The sequence below is a fragment of the Herpailurus yagouaroundi genome, unplaced genomic scaffold (assembly GCF_014898765.1).
Source record: "Herpailurus yagouaroundi ecotype Mexico unplaced genomic scaffold, PumYag 210, whole genome shotgun sequence".
Classification (NCBI taxonomy): domain Eukaryota; kingdom Metazoa; phylum Chordata; class Mammalia; order Carnivora; family Felidae; genus Herpailurus; species Herpailurus yagouaroundi.
In genome coordinates, this window is record NW_024412441.1 from 1,752,136 (window position 1) to 1,766,960 (window position 14,825).

A 14,825-nucleotide genomic window follows, 5' to 3' on the forward strand; every position below is an offset into this window, starting at 1 on the left:
TCTGCTTTAGCAGGGTCACTAATGGAATTTATCCCCACCGTGGAGTAGAACTCTTTTGATGCAGCTTAATTAAGCCTAGAGAACAGACTCAAACTTCATGGATTTTGTTAAGGAGAGTGGGGGCAACAACAAACCCTGATTTTTCTCTCCAACCATCCTTTAAAGTCCCACCGTGATGATCTTTGAGACCAATGACAGAAGGAAAAACATTTATGTAACTGCTCACCCTCTATATTCTGAAGGACATTGATAGCAGGTAACTAACTAGCAGGCCTTGGGCAGCAGAATAGCATATGCCATAGGAGCTTGCTGTATGGTACCATAAAAAAGGTCATCATAAATAATCACAGTGACTGTTACTTGAATGCTTCTTCTATAACGAATGTTATGAAGAGCACATTCCATATTCTTTCTATCTAATCCTAGTTGTGTAAAGTATAGAGTTGGGAATGCCGAAGCCAGGATTACGCTTAGGGGGACTGTGACTCAAAGTATAATCTCTTTTCCTTGGTTTTTCAAGGTCGAGACCACTCAAGGGTATTGTAGACTGGAGGTAGCTGAGCCTGGAGTAAATAAAAACGGCAACTGGCACCACAGAAGAGGGATACACTGCCCCTTCCCGAGATCGCCAGTGACTCAGCTAACTCTGTGATGTCCAATTAAATAGTTAACATTCAAAGTAGACATTATTATTTGTTGCCACACAGATAAAAAGAAAGTGAAATACGGAAGGAAACTTGATTAATTGGCAGTTCAGTGAAGTGTTTTGGAAGAAAAAAAAAATATTTGTATTTAATATTAACGAATGAAAACTCTTTATAGGATAAGTCCTACTGGACAGAAATCTTTCAGAGCTTGTCCATGGAAAGAAGGATGGGGCAAATAGATGGGGACCGAATGAGGCCCATGCTGGGAATCCATGGTGGTGACATTAGAATCAAGCAAGGAATGGAGGCCTCCAGAACCAGGAATGGCCTCATGGATTCTTCTTATCTCAGCTCTCCATCTCCTTTCTGAAGTCTGGTTGGCTGGGCACAGCTGGATGCTAAAACTCCGCTCGGGGGGTTTTACCTTCTGATGGCATTCCTAATGAATTTTATGAGTTGCCACAGCCCTTACCTAGCTCTCTAGTCCAAGTCTGTATGTATCTTATGTGACCATGCATTTTGGGGAGGGGAGTGGGAGGAGCAGAAAATGGTGAGGAAACACTTACAAGGAGAAAAGGAGGAGACATCCTCTTCCTGGTGGTCCTAGGCTGGGGTTCAAGCACTGACAGGACCGGTGGGGACAAATATGAGTCCTTCTCTTTGATAATCATTTGTTCTGCCAAAACTTGTTACTTTTTTCCCCCTAATTATCTCTGCTGCTGAAAATGCTTTGGCTGTATTGTAAAGATGTGACAGGTAGTGAAAGAGTGTGTATGAAGTGATTAGGGAGCTGATATACTTTATTCTCATCTCACATTAAATATATGTTCATTACAGCAACAGTTTGTTCACAGAGAGACAGTAGGAGAAGGAGGAAAGGACTGAGGGGTGCCTAATGCCCTTTCTTCTCTTCCATGTCACGTTTAGCAAGAGTTAACTTAGCGGAATGAATGGTTCAGTGTTCGGGCTCTGGATCCAACTGCTTGAAATTGTATCATGGTTCCACCCTTTATGATTTGGGTGTCCTTAGACATATTCCTCAAGCTCCTTGCACCTCAGTTGTTACTTTCTGTAAAAGAGGTATAATCAGAGCATCTATCCCGTACTATGTTGTTGTGAAGTGTAAATATAGTACAGTGTTTGGCAAAGTAGGTATTAACTCTCATTATTACCAGGTTTCTCCACTCAGTTGATACACCAAACTGCCTACTTTTTTCACTTAGCATTTTTGGAATTCACTCAAGAATGCTCTCTTTCAGTAAACATGTCATTGCCATTGCCATGGCAAAACCATGGCCAATCACTTTATTAGTTGCTGGGAATGAGCAGGGCAGATGTGATCTCTGTCCTCCTAGAGCTTATGGTCTAGCTGAGCAGAAAGGTATTTAACAGCTGAATACGACAGAGTATGATGACTGTTAGAGTGAGGATTTATGTGAGTCACTGGAGGGGTCAGAATGGGGAGGTGCCTGAGTTCTAGATGTCTGGGAAGATCCCTGAGGTGAGATGTGAAGGACAGGTCAGAGAGAGGCACTGGAAGGAGGTCAGAGAGGAGTGGGTTGGAGAAGGTGGTAAGAGTACCATAAGTAAACTCCCAAAGATGGGAAAGGGCAGAAGAAGGTTCAAGGGACTAAATGGATGTCCAAGTGGCTGGATCTTAAAAACTTCAGGATAGAAAATGGTGAGGGAAGGCAGAGCCCAGCTGTGCGAGGTGTGCTTAGCCATTCAAGGAAGTGGGATATACTCTATGAGTAATGGGAAACCACTTGTGGATTTAAAGCCGGAGAGTTAGATGTGCTGAGATGTCCGTTTTGCAAATGGATGGGGAGGGTGTACTGACTGGTGAGGAGTCAGTTACTGCTGTGACAATTAAGGAGAGGGCCAGGGCAATGAGAAAGGGCAGGGGTAAGTACCCTCCAGTGCCCGCTGGCCAAACACTTGTCTCTTGAACAATCGCTAGACTGGCCCACTGTGAGCCAGTCCAGGAAGGGCAAGTCGTGTAAGCTTCAGTGCATGAGGGGCCATCTGAAAACCGGACACCCATCTGCGAGCTCCGGGAATGTTTTTACTTAAACCCTCCGGGTTTTTTTTGTTTTTTGTTTTTTGTTTTTTTGTTTTTTGCCACCGTCTGCCAAAAAGAAAATGTGTCGAGAGCACTTTGGGCGAAAACACACCGGCAGTTTCTCCCCCTTCACCCCTCTGTCTCTGCCTACCCTGCCAGTGAGAAGGCTGAGCTGTGGAATCCTTTGCAGTAGAAGAAAGCATGTGCTAGAAATGTCGACCATTTCTCTTTTCCGACTCTGCTAGCTTCAGGGCCAGACACACAGTAAGTGCACACTCAAGGCACATTGACTCACCTGGTCTCCATGATCTGTTCTCTCCTCCTGAAGAGGGGCCAGAGTCAAGGGACGTGATGCTTCTGTGATTGCCAAATTCTCCTTTTCCATCTGCTCAGCATTTATCAAGGTAACAGCGGTCAGGCTTCTGGGGAGGAGAGGACATTGCAAGAGGAAGCTGCATCTGACGAGCCCAAGATGCTCGGCTGCAGTCAGAGGACAAAAATGTGGTTTGATCCCGAGCCTGTCATTCAGCTCGACTGCCTGTCAGGCCCCTAGGGTTCCCAGACCTGCAGGCCGCCATTTGGCCCAACATTTGGGAAGCAGGATACTTATGGAATCCATTTTGGGTTTGGCAGCCAGAACAAAGAGTGGGCTGGAATGGAGCAAAGAGGTGTAAATGTAGCCCAGAGCAGGGGGCTATCTGGTGTCACATAGCTGACCCTTCTGTGGCAAGGGTGGGGTGTTGGGGAGAGAGCGTGTGCAAGGAGACCACATAAACCCTTGCAACAAGCCAGAAGAGGGGGAGCCACATTGCAAGTGAGGTCTTTCAGGCAGCTGCCTCCCAGAGATGAGCAAACCCGGTCTTGGTTCATCTGTAGGTCGAAAGTGTTGTACAGTCGCGGCCTGCCAGAGGTGGGATGGGCATCTTGCATATCTGTGGGAGGCAGCACGATCTCTTTCGCCCCTACAAATAGCACGTGCTACTTCCCGGGGCGGTCCGAACGAGTTTGGCTGCTGGCAGCCCCTGTGACCCTGCATCTGAAAGAATGTGGGCATTTGCATGCCCATCTTCCCAGCCCCCACCCCACACACGTGCATGCGCGCGCGCGCACACACACACACACACACACACACACACACACACACACACACCAGTGAGCCCTGTTCTGCTTGAAAAAACTCTAAAATATTCTGTGTCCTTCATATACGGGGGAAAACCCTTTAGGCGTTAGATACTGCGGTAATTACTATATAATGGAGTAAATACTATACTATAATAATTAACTTGTAAACCTTGAAATAACATTTACTGTAATTTAGACCAAATATGAACTGTGAGTAATGAAGCTCGATCCAACATGAAATCATTTGCAGGGCGCTTTAAACATATGCCTGGGAAAGAGAGAGCAGCGGTTTCCCGTCGTTACCAAAATGGGCCCCGAACAAGGCCCTCACAGACTGGAAGTGCATGCAGCTGCCGTTATTTTGAAATATCTTGGTAGCATTTTTTTTCCTTTTTAATAAATCGCTTCCCTCCTGCCTTTTCCTAAACTGTCCTTTTAGGCCATGGGAAGGAGCCCAGGGTTTTGTTTTAAATTTAGTTTTGACCCAAATGATTGCAAATGCTCTATGCAAAGCTAACATTTGAATCCTGGGCAAGAGTCTTGGAGTTGGGCAGAGGGTGAGAAGGTTCTTGGGTTGCCTCCATCAATCGTGAACGGTGGATGCTTCTGGAAAGTGGATGTGCAGACAAAGCTGCTTCTGACCACTGTGGTGCCAAGGGTCTGGGACACCCAGAAAGTAAACAACACCTTTTGTTTACTTAGCATGTCATGCCTGTGCCTCCTAATCCCTCTTCTTTCGGCGTGCTCAACTTCGGAAGTCTGAGGTGGGTGCAGAGGGCGGATTTGCCCCCTCGACTCCCCCTCTTCCCCCACACACCTTACACATTAAAGGTAAGGAAGGACTGTATCATGTTGAATCAAATGAAACTGCTATTCTTCTAGGTTAAAAGCGATGTAGCATTGGCAACACCATATGGGTCAAACTAATACGGAACGCACGTACGCGCCTTCAGACTCCTGTGCCTTCCTCTAGCTACTGCTTCGGCTCAAGATTCGGTTAAAACGGTGCCTCGGTTGATCTCACACTGCCCAGCTCCCAGCCCTCCCTTCTCAGAGTCATACTTTTGGGACGCATGATCCGTCCTTCACTTACCTTTCTAGCTTTTTTGCTCATTAGGTCGCACACCTTGCACTCTAGTCAGACTGAAACATTAACTGCTGTCTATTTCAGCATTCCCAAGTCTGATACCTCGTGCTTTCAGGTCCTAGGTCCCCAGAATGCTCTTTTGGCTGACTTGAATTCTGTCTGTCCTTTCAAAGAGACAATTAAGCTCTACCTTTTCTCTCATGCCTTTTTTTGAAGGAAGACTATTTCAGTTGGGAATAATAATAGGTGGCATTCATTGAGCACTTACTGCATGGCCTTGAGCATGGACTGGAGCATCCTATGGTTTATTTTATCTGATCTCCACAAAACTCATGAGACCGACACAGGTACTATCCCTTACCCTATCTCAGAGACGAGAAAACTGACACATACACTAAGGTTCAGTAACATGGCTGAGGTCACACAGCAGGTGTGACAGAGGATGTTTCTTAGGTGATCATGGCCTGGAGCTGACAGTTTAGGAACACTCACAAGAGCCATTTGAAAATGGGCTAACTACTGCAAACAGAACTGGTTGCCCTGTGAGAATGAATGAGGTACTTTTCACTGGAGATATTCTAGAGAAACTGGGCATGAGATTCACCACAGAGATGATCTCTTTGGGCAGAACAGCTTGGTGGCTGGGAGCATGGTTTCAAAATCTGGATGGTTTCAAAATCCTAATTGGACATTTACGCTCGGCTCCTGACCCTTTCTTTTTTTCCAGCACACAACCCCTCACACACCCCCAGCACACGTGTGCGCACACATGTGCGCGCGCGCGCGCGCACACACACACACACACACACACACACACACACACACCTACTTTTAGTTTCTTAAATCCACATATGCTACTTATGCTTCCCAACCTTAATAAAGACATGAATTACTTCAACCTTGAACTTTGTTATAATGCAGATTCTGATTCAGGAGACCCGGGCGGAACCTGAGATTCTGAATTTCGAATGGGCTCTGGGTGATGCTGAGATGCTCTGGTATAAGGCCACACTTTGAATGGTAGGGCCTTATATCATGTGCGTCATCTCTACCTCCAAAACATTGTAACACTTCCCTATTAGGTTTAGGTAAATGATAATGATTGATTGATGGATTGATTGATTTATTAGATAAACTCTCCAATCTAAGAAGGCCAAGTTTGGATGATCAGAAAAATAATCCTTCAAGTGCCCACTCCCCAACAGGGTCCATCCGTATCCCTCTTTGTCTTTGTGCCAACTAATAGATTGTTAAAAATTCTGTGTGATCTTCTTTTACTCTTTTATGAAAATTGCCCTGACATCTCTCATAGTGTTTGCCAGCAGAGATTTTAATTGGGACATGGATAAGGTTTGGAGCAAATGGCAAACAGTGGGAATTTAGATCAGTTAGGCTAGCGGTTTCAATAATGGGTGTCTCTGCAGAGATAAATTATTTTCAGGGAAAATGCACATTTAAATCTGTCAAGTTATTACAATACATTTTTATCAGTTTTTTTTTCTTTTCAGATAGCACTGCACATACAGATATGATCTTTTTTCAACTACATAGTGAGAGCAAGTGACCACTGAACTCTCACTTCTCAAGAGACCCGAAAGTGTTAATGTCCTCTTTCTGTCTGTTGACAGACAGAAAGTGCTTGGCATCACAGATGGGTTTTTGCTCAACACTGGATCCAGGCACTTCTGTGTGTGCATCCTGATATTAACACAATGGATTGAAATCATATTTATTGTTTTCTTTTTCAGAGAAGGATCAGAGATGGGGGAGTGAATGCTTTTAAGCAGTTTTTCAAGAAACAAAAGGCTACATTTTTGAAATGCCAGCTATTACCAGTCCATAGTTCAGACTCTAGGAAGACTCGTTAGCACTTGCTCGGGTCCGTCCCTCCCTGGAAACAGTGCAGGAATTACACTCTGAGATGTGACCGTTGAAACAGACTCAAAGTCAGTGTGCATAATTACTTACCACAACAGTGGTTAATGTGCCCTGAAATATTCCCAGCTCCCCTCGGCCTGGGGCTTGATGGTTGATATTCAGATATTCTTGATAAATGTCTTAGATGCTTTGCTTATGCCATTTCCACAAAATACTTCTAGGTTCTAATGCATGTGCTTGCCCTTGCCATGTAGGTCTTGGACTGGGTGGAGGAAGGAAAGCCTCAAAGGCTGTCACATTACAGCTGTGATGGGGAATGAATGCTGTCTTAGCATGTTAGAGCTAAAAAGGGCTATATAGTATGTAACCATCTCTCTCTAGCTCAGTCCACTCATTTTATAAATGAGGAAATGGAGGCCCAGAGAGGTAGAGTGACTTGCCCCAGGGCCACCCAGCTATTTAGTGGCTCAGTGAAAATGAAAGCCCGGTTTCCGCCGAATCAGAAGTCCCATGCTGCTTCTGTGTCCTAGTGGGCTGCTTCCAGTGCACGTGGCCCTGTTGCAGTGAGAAGGGCTGATTTCTTATTTGCAATCACCAGAAGGCGTGGTTCTCTTGCATTACCTTAGGCCATGCCCCGTGGCTTCTCAAATCCTCTGCCCCAGGGAGGAGGAGATTTTCCACATCTGCCTCTCCTTTCCCCCCCCCGACCCCCCCACCCAACAATAGTTCCCTTTTCTGTTCTGAAACTCTGAGCTCTGGCACTACCTCTCATACTCTGAAGACTTGCAGAGTGGTGCGGCCCACAGCTACCCTCATCACTCTGAATTCTGTGTCCTACAGTCTGGTTGGTATTTACTCCTTCTATGTCAAGGCTTCTGCCTCCCCTGTCTCATTCCCTTGGGTCATGCTCTCTATTGTGAAGCTAGACACAATGGATGATGTGTTGTTCGGGGCCCAGGTCATGTACTTGCCTTTGAGCAGCCCCTCCAGCAGTAACCCAGAGTGATCACAGTGCTGGGCATTGGGTACACCATGGACAGAGGTGAGCAGGGCTGAGGATTGAGGCTGATGTGATGTTCATAATACACCCTGATGTTCCCTCTGTGTGCAGGTCAACCCTGCCCTACCCCTGCTCTGCTATGTTCATCTGAGGAGTGTTCATCTCCTCAGATGTGCCAGATGGCCTGAGGATCCCAACGTGAAAAAGACATGGCTCCTGCCATTATGAAGTGCACAGGGCAACATGATAAGTTACTAAATCATAGCCTGGCAGTGCATTGTGTGACCACAGGGGTAAGAGGGTTGGGTCCCCCAAGGGAGTTCAGGGCAAGTTTTGCTTCAGAGGTGGTAGTTGTATTAAGCTTGAATGGCAGTGGGGATCTTGTTGGTTATCTCTGGGGGTAGGGGTTGGGGTGGGGGGTGCTGAGGAGGATTGGGGTAGGTACAAAGAGAAGAGGTATTGCATAGATGAAAGCATGGGCAGAGCCAAGAGGCAGAAAGGCTCAGGACTGCTTGGTGGGGGGGACAGAATGACACCAGTGTTCTTGGCTCAAAGTGACTCTTGACAACATACTGACACCATGTGCTGGCAAAACAGGCCTTAATGTCGGAGGAGGGGGGACTACAGGGAAGCCTGCACCCCTGATCCTGACACACAGCTCCCTCACATATTATCTCTCCACAGCCCTGCTTCCCCCATCCCAGTCTGGGCTACTCCTGGCCTCTGCTCAGACCGCTTGCTTCCATTCTGTCCTCACAGGTGGCCTCTCTCTGGCATCTGCCTGGATGCTCCTGTCCTTCCTTCTGCTTCTCTAACCTTAACTCTTCCCATAATGCCCAAGTTCCTCCCTCCTCCCCTGTGAAATCTCTAAACATTCTGTAAGGGTTAGAAGCCTCTCACACTACCGACTCAGGTCTGCAAAAATGGCCCTTTTCCCAATTTTCTTTAAATCAAATGAAATCAGACTGTAAGCCCTGTTCTGTCCAGAATGATAGTAATTCAATCTCAGAGATTGTTAGGGCATTCTCTACTTCCTGGGAGTTACCAGCCCCTCTGTAGCTGGAAAATGGAGGAAGTGTCTCTGGTTTTCAGTCCATTGTGCTTATGGAGATCTCTTTCTCTCCAAGCCTGTGTCCTCCTCAAAGGTGGCAGACGCTGTCATTCTCAGGCTTTGCAGGACCTGCCCAGTTGCCCAGGTCAGACCTTTTTGGGAGACCACATAGCTGTTGTCTTCTGGGGTCTTGTGCTACCGGGGAGTGGGGCTTGGGTCTCTGCCTTCCCAGCACCTGTGAGTATCCTCCTTGTCCCCATCTTCTCGTCCGTCTCTCCTCTCTCTAGCTCCCTCAAAACAACTCACTTCCCTCTGGGCCCCCAGAGCTTTGGCATAACCTCTTCGGTGAATTTAGGCTTTTGTGGAAGGCAGGAAGAGGGGGCCCTTCTGAATCTTCTGCTTCCAACCTGCTTCACAAACCTTCTAGAGCCAAGTGGGCACCGCGGGCTTGGCTTCCTTCTTAAGAGGTAGGATTTGTGCAACAGGGAGGAGAATACACAGAGAATGAAATTCAAATTCTAATTATCATGTCAATAAATTATCTGAATCACAGTCCCATCCATCCCTTGAATTCTGGATTTATTTATTTATTTATTTATTTATTTTTATTTTTATTTTTTTTCAACGTTTATTTGCTTTTGGGACAGAGAGAGACAGAGCATGAACGGGGGAGGGGCAGAGAGAGAGGGAGACACAGAATTGGAAACAGGCTCCAGGCTCTGAGCCATCAGCCCAGAGCCCGACGCGGGGCTCGAACTCACGGACCGCGAGATCGTGACCTGGCTGAAGTCGGACGCTTAACTGACCGCGCCACCCAGGCGCCCCTGAATTCTGGATTTAGATGAGTTACCTGCCTAGACAAACTCTCCGTGCCCTAGTTTCATTATCTATAAAATGGTAATAATATTAATAATTACTTCCTAGGTTGTTACAAGAATTAAATTACTTAATACCTGCAAGTTACATAGAATAATACCTGGATCATAGCTAAGCTCTTAAAAAAACTGTGAGCTGCTTCATTAGTTATTATCCATTTGACCATTAACATGCCATAGAGGACTGTTAATGATTTTATTATGAGTATGGCGGTAAGCATGCACACATGATTAAAACCTCTTGTGCATTTCAGTGCTCAATACATTGTGGGTGATTCTGACTTGACAGAAGAGCAAGATTTGTCCCACGAATCCCAGAGGAGAGTCTGCGCCCTGAATAACTATTCCGACTATTGCTCACCATATGTCCACAACCAAAATATAGTTTTGGAGGGCAGGAAATGAGCACACATGTGCACATCTGCAGAGAGTCGCCTGCTGAAATCAACACGTAAGACATATTTACCACCGAGGCAAATGCCTTCATGTGTTTGTAAGTGGCTATTTCTGAACACCCAAAAGGGAAGAAGAGAGGAGCCAAATTCAAATGGCATCATGTGTTTGTTATTTTGGAGCAAGGTTATGTGGAAGGAGAGCTTCCCTTATGCCTGGAACACTTTAAGGGGGAGAAATGAAGTATTTAAAGGTATTTTAATGATCATGAAAGGCACTGGCTTAATAGGGCAGGAAACTACGGTTCTCTTTTTAATCCCAGAAGGAAAATAACAAGGCTGTAGCGTAGCCTTCCCTGAAGAGTCATAAACTGGACTGCAAAGAGGCAGCCCCTTGGGACCCTCTCTGGGTCTCTGCGGCCCCTTAACTGTGGGTCTGTCTGCTTAGGTTTCCAGTGTGCTTATTAATTAATGATCATAGCACTGTGCTTAGGTAGCAGCGACCTGAACAGGGTTCTGGGAGAAACCATTGACTTCTGGCATACAGGGTTAGGGACCTTCCTGAACAAGTCAGCCTATTTAGTCCCACATTTCCTGCTTCCCAGCTCTCTATGGCCAGGTCCCCCACTTACCTGTTCAACTGTGTCTTCTCTTCTTTCCCTGCTCAAACATGGAAGTCCCCCATGCTGGTCCCTGCTTCCCCACCAACAGCATCATGTGATTCTTGTTTTTTTCAGTGGTTATGTTCTATAAGGTCACAACGAATGCTGAATTCGTGAATACTGAACCACTGCTCCTAGGGGAAATACAGGGTTAGGTTCCTGTAAGCCTCTGGTCATAACATTTCATCAACTAATGAATACAGAATCTTATGATGTGTGTTTCTGTTCAAAGACACCTTAAAAGCAGCCAGCTGGACACTCTGGGGTTATCAGTGACTCAGGGCTTCATGGAGGAGAGCCCTCAGCCCACAGGCACTCTCTCCTCCACTTCCACCTTCTCTGTTCCAGCACGTGGACCTGAAGTGCAACAACCCCGGATGCTTTCCTGCCTGGAACCTCAGGTGTTACAGATTTTACTTCCTCTGAGTACGTTTCCTCACACCCTATATCTGTGTCACAGACCGTTTGATAATCAGACCCTTGAACTTGGTCTTTGCCTTTGCTGGAAGCATCCACTGCCACTTTCCCTTATGTCCCGAAGCCTGCTACAGCAAACCCATCATATTGCCCCAAGCACCTTCTGCTGACATCTCTCACTTTGGGATGGAATTATTTTTTGAAAGTGCTAAGAGTGTATTTTTTCATCTCTTGATTTCCTTTCATCTCCAGAATCATTTGACTCTCTTCATTAAACAAAAACATGCATTGTAACTGTGGTGGGGCCCTCAAGCCAACATGTTAAGGACACGTGTTACAGACATCATGTGGAGGTCATCAGCAGGCAGTGAGCCTGGCTAGCATCAGCCTTCCTTCCTGACAGCACCCCCAATGGCCATTCCACGGAAGGGATTATGAGAGGGAGGAAGAGAGTCCAAATAGTACAATTCCACATGAGATGACCTAATTGTGGAAGGCTAAAGCAGGCTTATATAGAAGACTGGGCATCTCAAAGAAACCAGGACTTGAATATAATCAGGAGAACATTTGGCAGATGATCAGAAGGCTATAAATAGGACTGTGTTTTAATAGCCATCACCTTTTGTGGCAGCATTTGTCTCCAGATTCTTAAAAATTACCATACCACAGTCACTGGTGGCTTCTCTAGGAGAAATCACAGTGCATTTCCAAGTGAGTTCCTCCACTCTGATTTCTTGAGTTTAATTTCATTTGTGTTTTAGTTGTTTTATCTCCAGCTGGCTTTTTCTCTGTTTCCATTCATCTTCTTATAGTACCTCCCCTTTCCATTCCACTATATCGTCCTCCTTTGTTCCTCATGCACACAGGGACATAAACATGTTTTGGTTTAGAACCCAAGCTGATTGTCCTCCAAATGTATGACAAATCAGTTGTCCACTAATGACCTTGGGTAGTGCCACATTTGGGAATGCTCATGGGCCTGTTCTTCAGCTTGAGAGGAAAGACTGGGAAAGTTTTGTTGTAGCTCAGGTAGAAGCACTCCATGTAAGAATGGCACCATCTTTGTGGGGAAGTCTGAAGAATGTCCTCATCATTACCCCCAGAGGGTGAATTTGGAGGGTAAAACTTCTGTCCATCATTGGACAGAGAATTGGAAGTGCAAGAATATCCAATGACTTCCAGACTCATACAGAGAAGCAGAATAAGGGCTAGGATCCAGGACTCTTGTCTCAAAACTAGGCCTGACCAAACACAGCTTAGCCTGCATGTGTCTCTGTGCCATTGACCAGCTTCCTACCTGGATGGAGCTTCCTTTTCTCTTTGCCAATCCCAGATTAACTAACCTGCTCTGCCCAGAGACCCTCACATGTTCCCTCTTTACGCGGCTCATAGGCCCCCCCTCACTCCATGACCAGGAATATCCCCTTTCCCAGTGCCAAGGTACCCAGAGAGATTCAGAAATCAAATTATGGTTTAGTAAACTGAGTCTTAGCATGTGCAGTGCATTGTGGGAAGTTGGCTTATGGAAGAGTTAATGCAGTTGGATTAGAGAACACGTATCTTTGTAAGGTGTATTACCGTAAATACAGTTTCATGCTGCAGGAAACCTTTTTTCCGACAGAGTGCTTGCCTCATCTCCTATCTGCACCACCCCCTACCCCAGTTCCGTCCCCAGCCTCTGTTTTCTTAATTGTACATTGAAGGATCAGCATGCCTGGGATACATCCATCTGCCCTTATGTCTCTCTTTGTCTCATCTTCTCATAGGCAATGAGGTCTCCTTCCTGCAGGGGTGGTAGAAAGGGAAGGAAGGACACAAACTGATTTATCTTGGCCTGTCAGTTGTTTTGAGAACATCAGCAGTGGAGGGCGTCTGCTCCTCCTCAGTCATCTCAGGCTCTGAGGCAGAGCCCCGCCTTCCATTAAAAGTATGCACAACGCCCCTTGACTATGACCATGATGCTCATTCATTGTCTGCTTTCCAACACAGCACCAGCAGGGGGTCTGGCGCCTCTACTTCCAGGCAGCCTCCTGTCAGAGCTGAGCAGAGAGACAGCCGAAGGCAAATCCTTCTCTTCTGGGAGGGTACTTGATGGTATTGGCGCCATGGCTAGAGAGTTTCATTTTGGGTATAAATGAGAAGCAAGCATTGCAAGTGACAGTTATAGCAAATCAGAGTACAGTGGATGGTTCCAACCTTTATTCACATTATGTGTCATAATAAACGTCTTTTTAAGAAAGATGGCATGTGCAGAGTCAGACAGAGTAGCCCAGGCTGCAGCTTTGCAAAGGAGTAGGAGGAATCACCACTGTAAAAGCAGAGTGTGGCCAGAGGATGAGATCACACCTCCAGCTGGAGCCCTACAGTCTCCTCCCTCTGTCCTCTAGGAAACATGACACATAGCATGGCACTGCATCCACTATTTATAATGTCAGAGTTAGGGAGGGTTGAGTTTCATACTGATTGCACCTTTGGAACAGAGATGGATCGGGAAGATGTTGCTGAGCTTTGATGTGGTGGTTAGCACCTCTGGGGTGAGGAGCTCAAGGTTTATACAGGTTATGAAGGGAAGTCTCCTCGTGGCCAGCAGGAAATCTGGTCACATGCCATCTTTAGTTTTGAGGAAGCTGAACACGGGAGGTTCCATGACATACCTCACGTTCTCAGCTAAGTGACCAGCAAAACCTGATTTCTGAGTATTGGTCCATTCAGAAGAAAAAGCTAGGCTTCCCATGTGTAGAGGATGTACTCTATACCAACACATACCTGCTCAGCATCCCCAAAGATCGTCTTCCGATTCCACTTAATGCAGAGTATTTATGGCCAAATAAACCTGTATTTGTCTTCTGTGTTTGCTGAACTCAGAAGAATTTGTTTAGAGAGATCTCTCAACATCAGAGACCAATAAATGGTGTAATGTGGCATAGTCATAATGATGTGTATTTAAGCTACATTTCTTCATAGAACTTGCCATTTCTATGGGTTACTTAGTCTAAGAAGTCATCTTCGGGATTCTAAGACAGACAAATAGAGAAGGAAAGATTATTTACGCTGTTTCAGAGGAAGCACACCCTTAGAGATGATACTTATCTTACCTTCTCCAGGAGTTAAATAGCAGCGACTACATAATTGACAGTCATCGACCATATCAGAAGGCCCAGAGATGTTAGGTAGCTGGTCCAGAGTTTCATGGTTAGCTGGTTTCTGCTCTGGAAGGCAACACCTTGCCTTCAGCATTTGAATTGGTTGGGGGAGAAGTTCACAGCTTTTCTACCCAAAACATGGGCCACAGAAGAAAGAACATCCCATTAGCTTACCAGGGAACATCCACTGTTGAACTTGAATTCTGAGTTAAAATTGAGCACATTATTCTCTGCTCCACTGTGTCAGTTTCAGCCTTAGTGGAGTGACTAGTGAGCATGGAGGTGGAGTATCTCGAACAGGCAAGGCTGATCACTAGGGGTGTGCAAACTTTACAATAAGTGGTCCAGATAGCATGGTCCATATCGTCTCTCTTGAAGCTGCTCTTCTCAGCTGTTGTCAGAAGAAAACAGTGGGCTGAATTTGATCCATGGGCCTCAGTCTTCTGACTCTTGATTTAAAACTATCAAGTTATGATAATGCTCTGATTT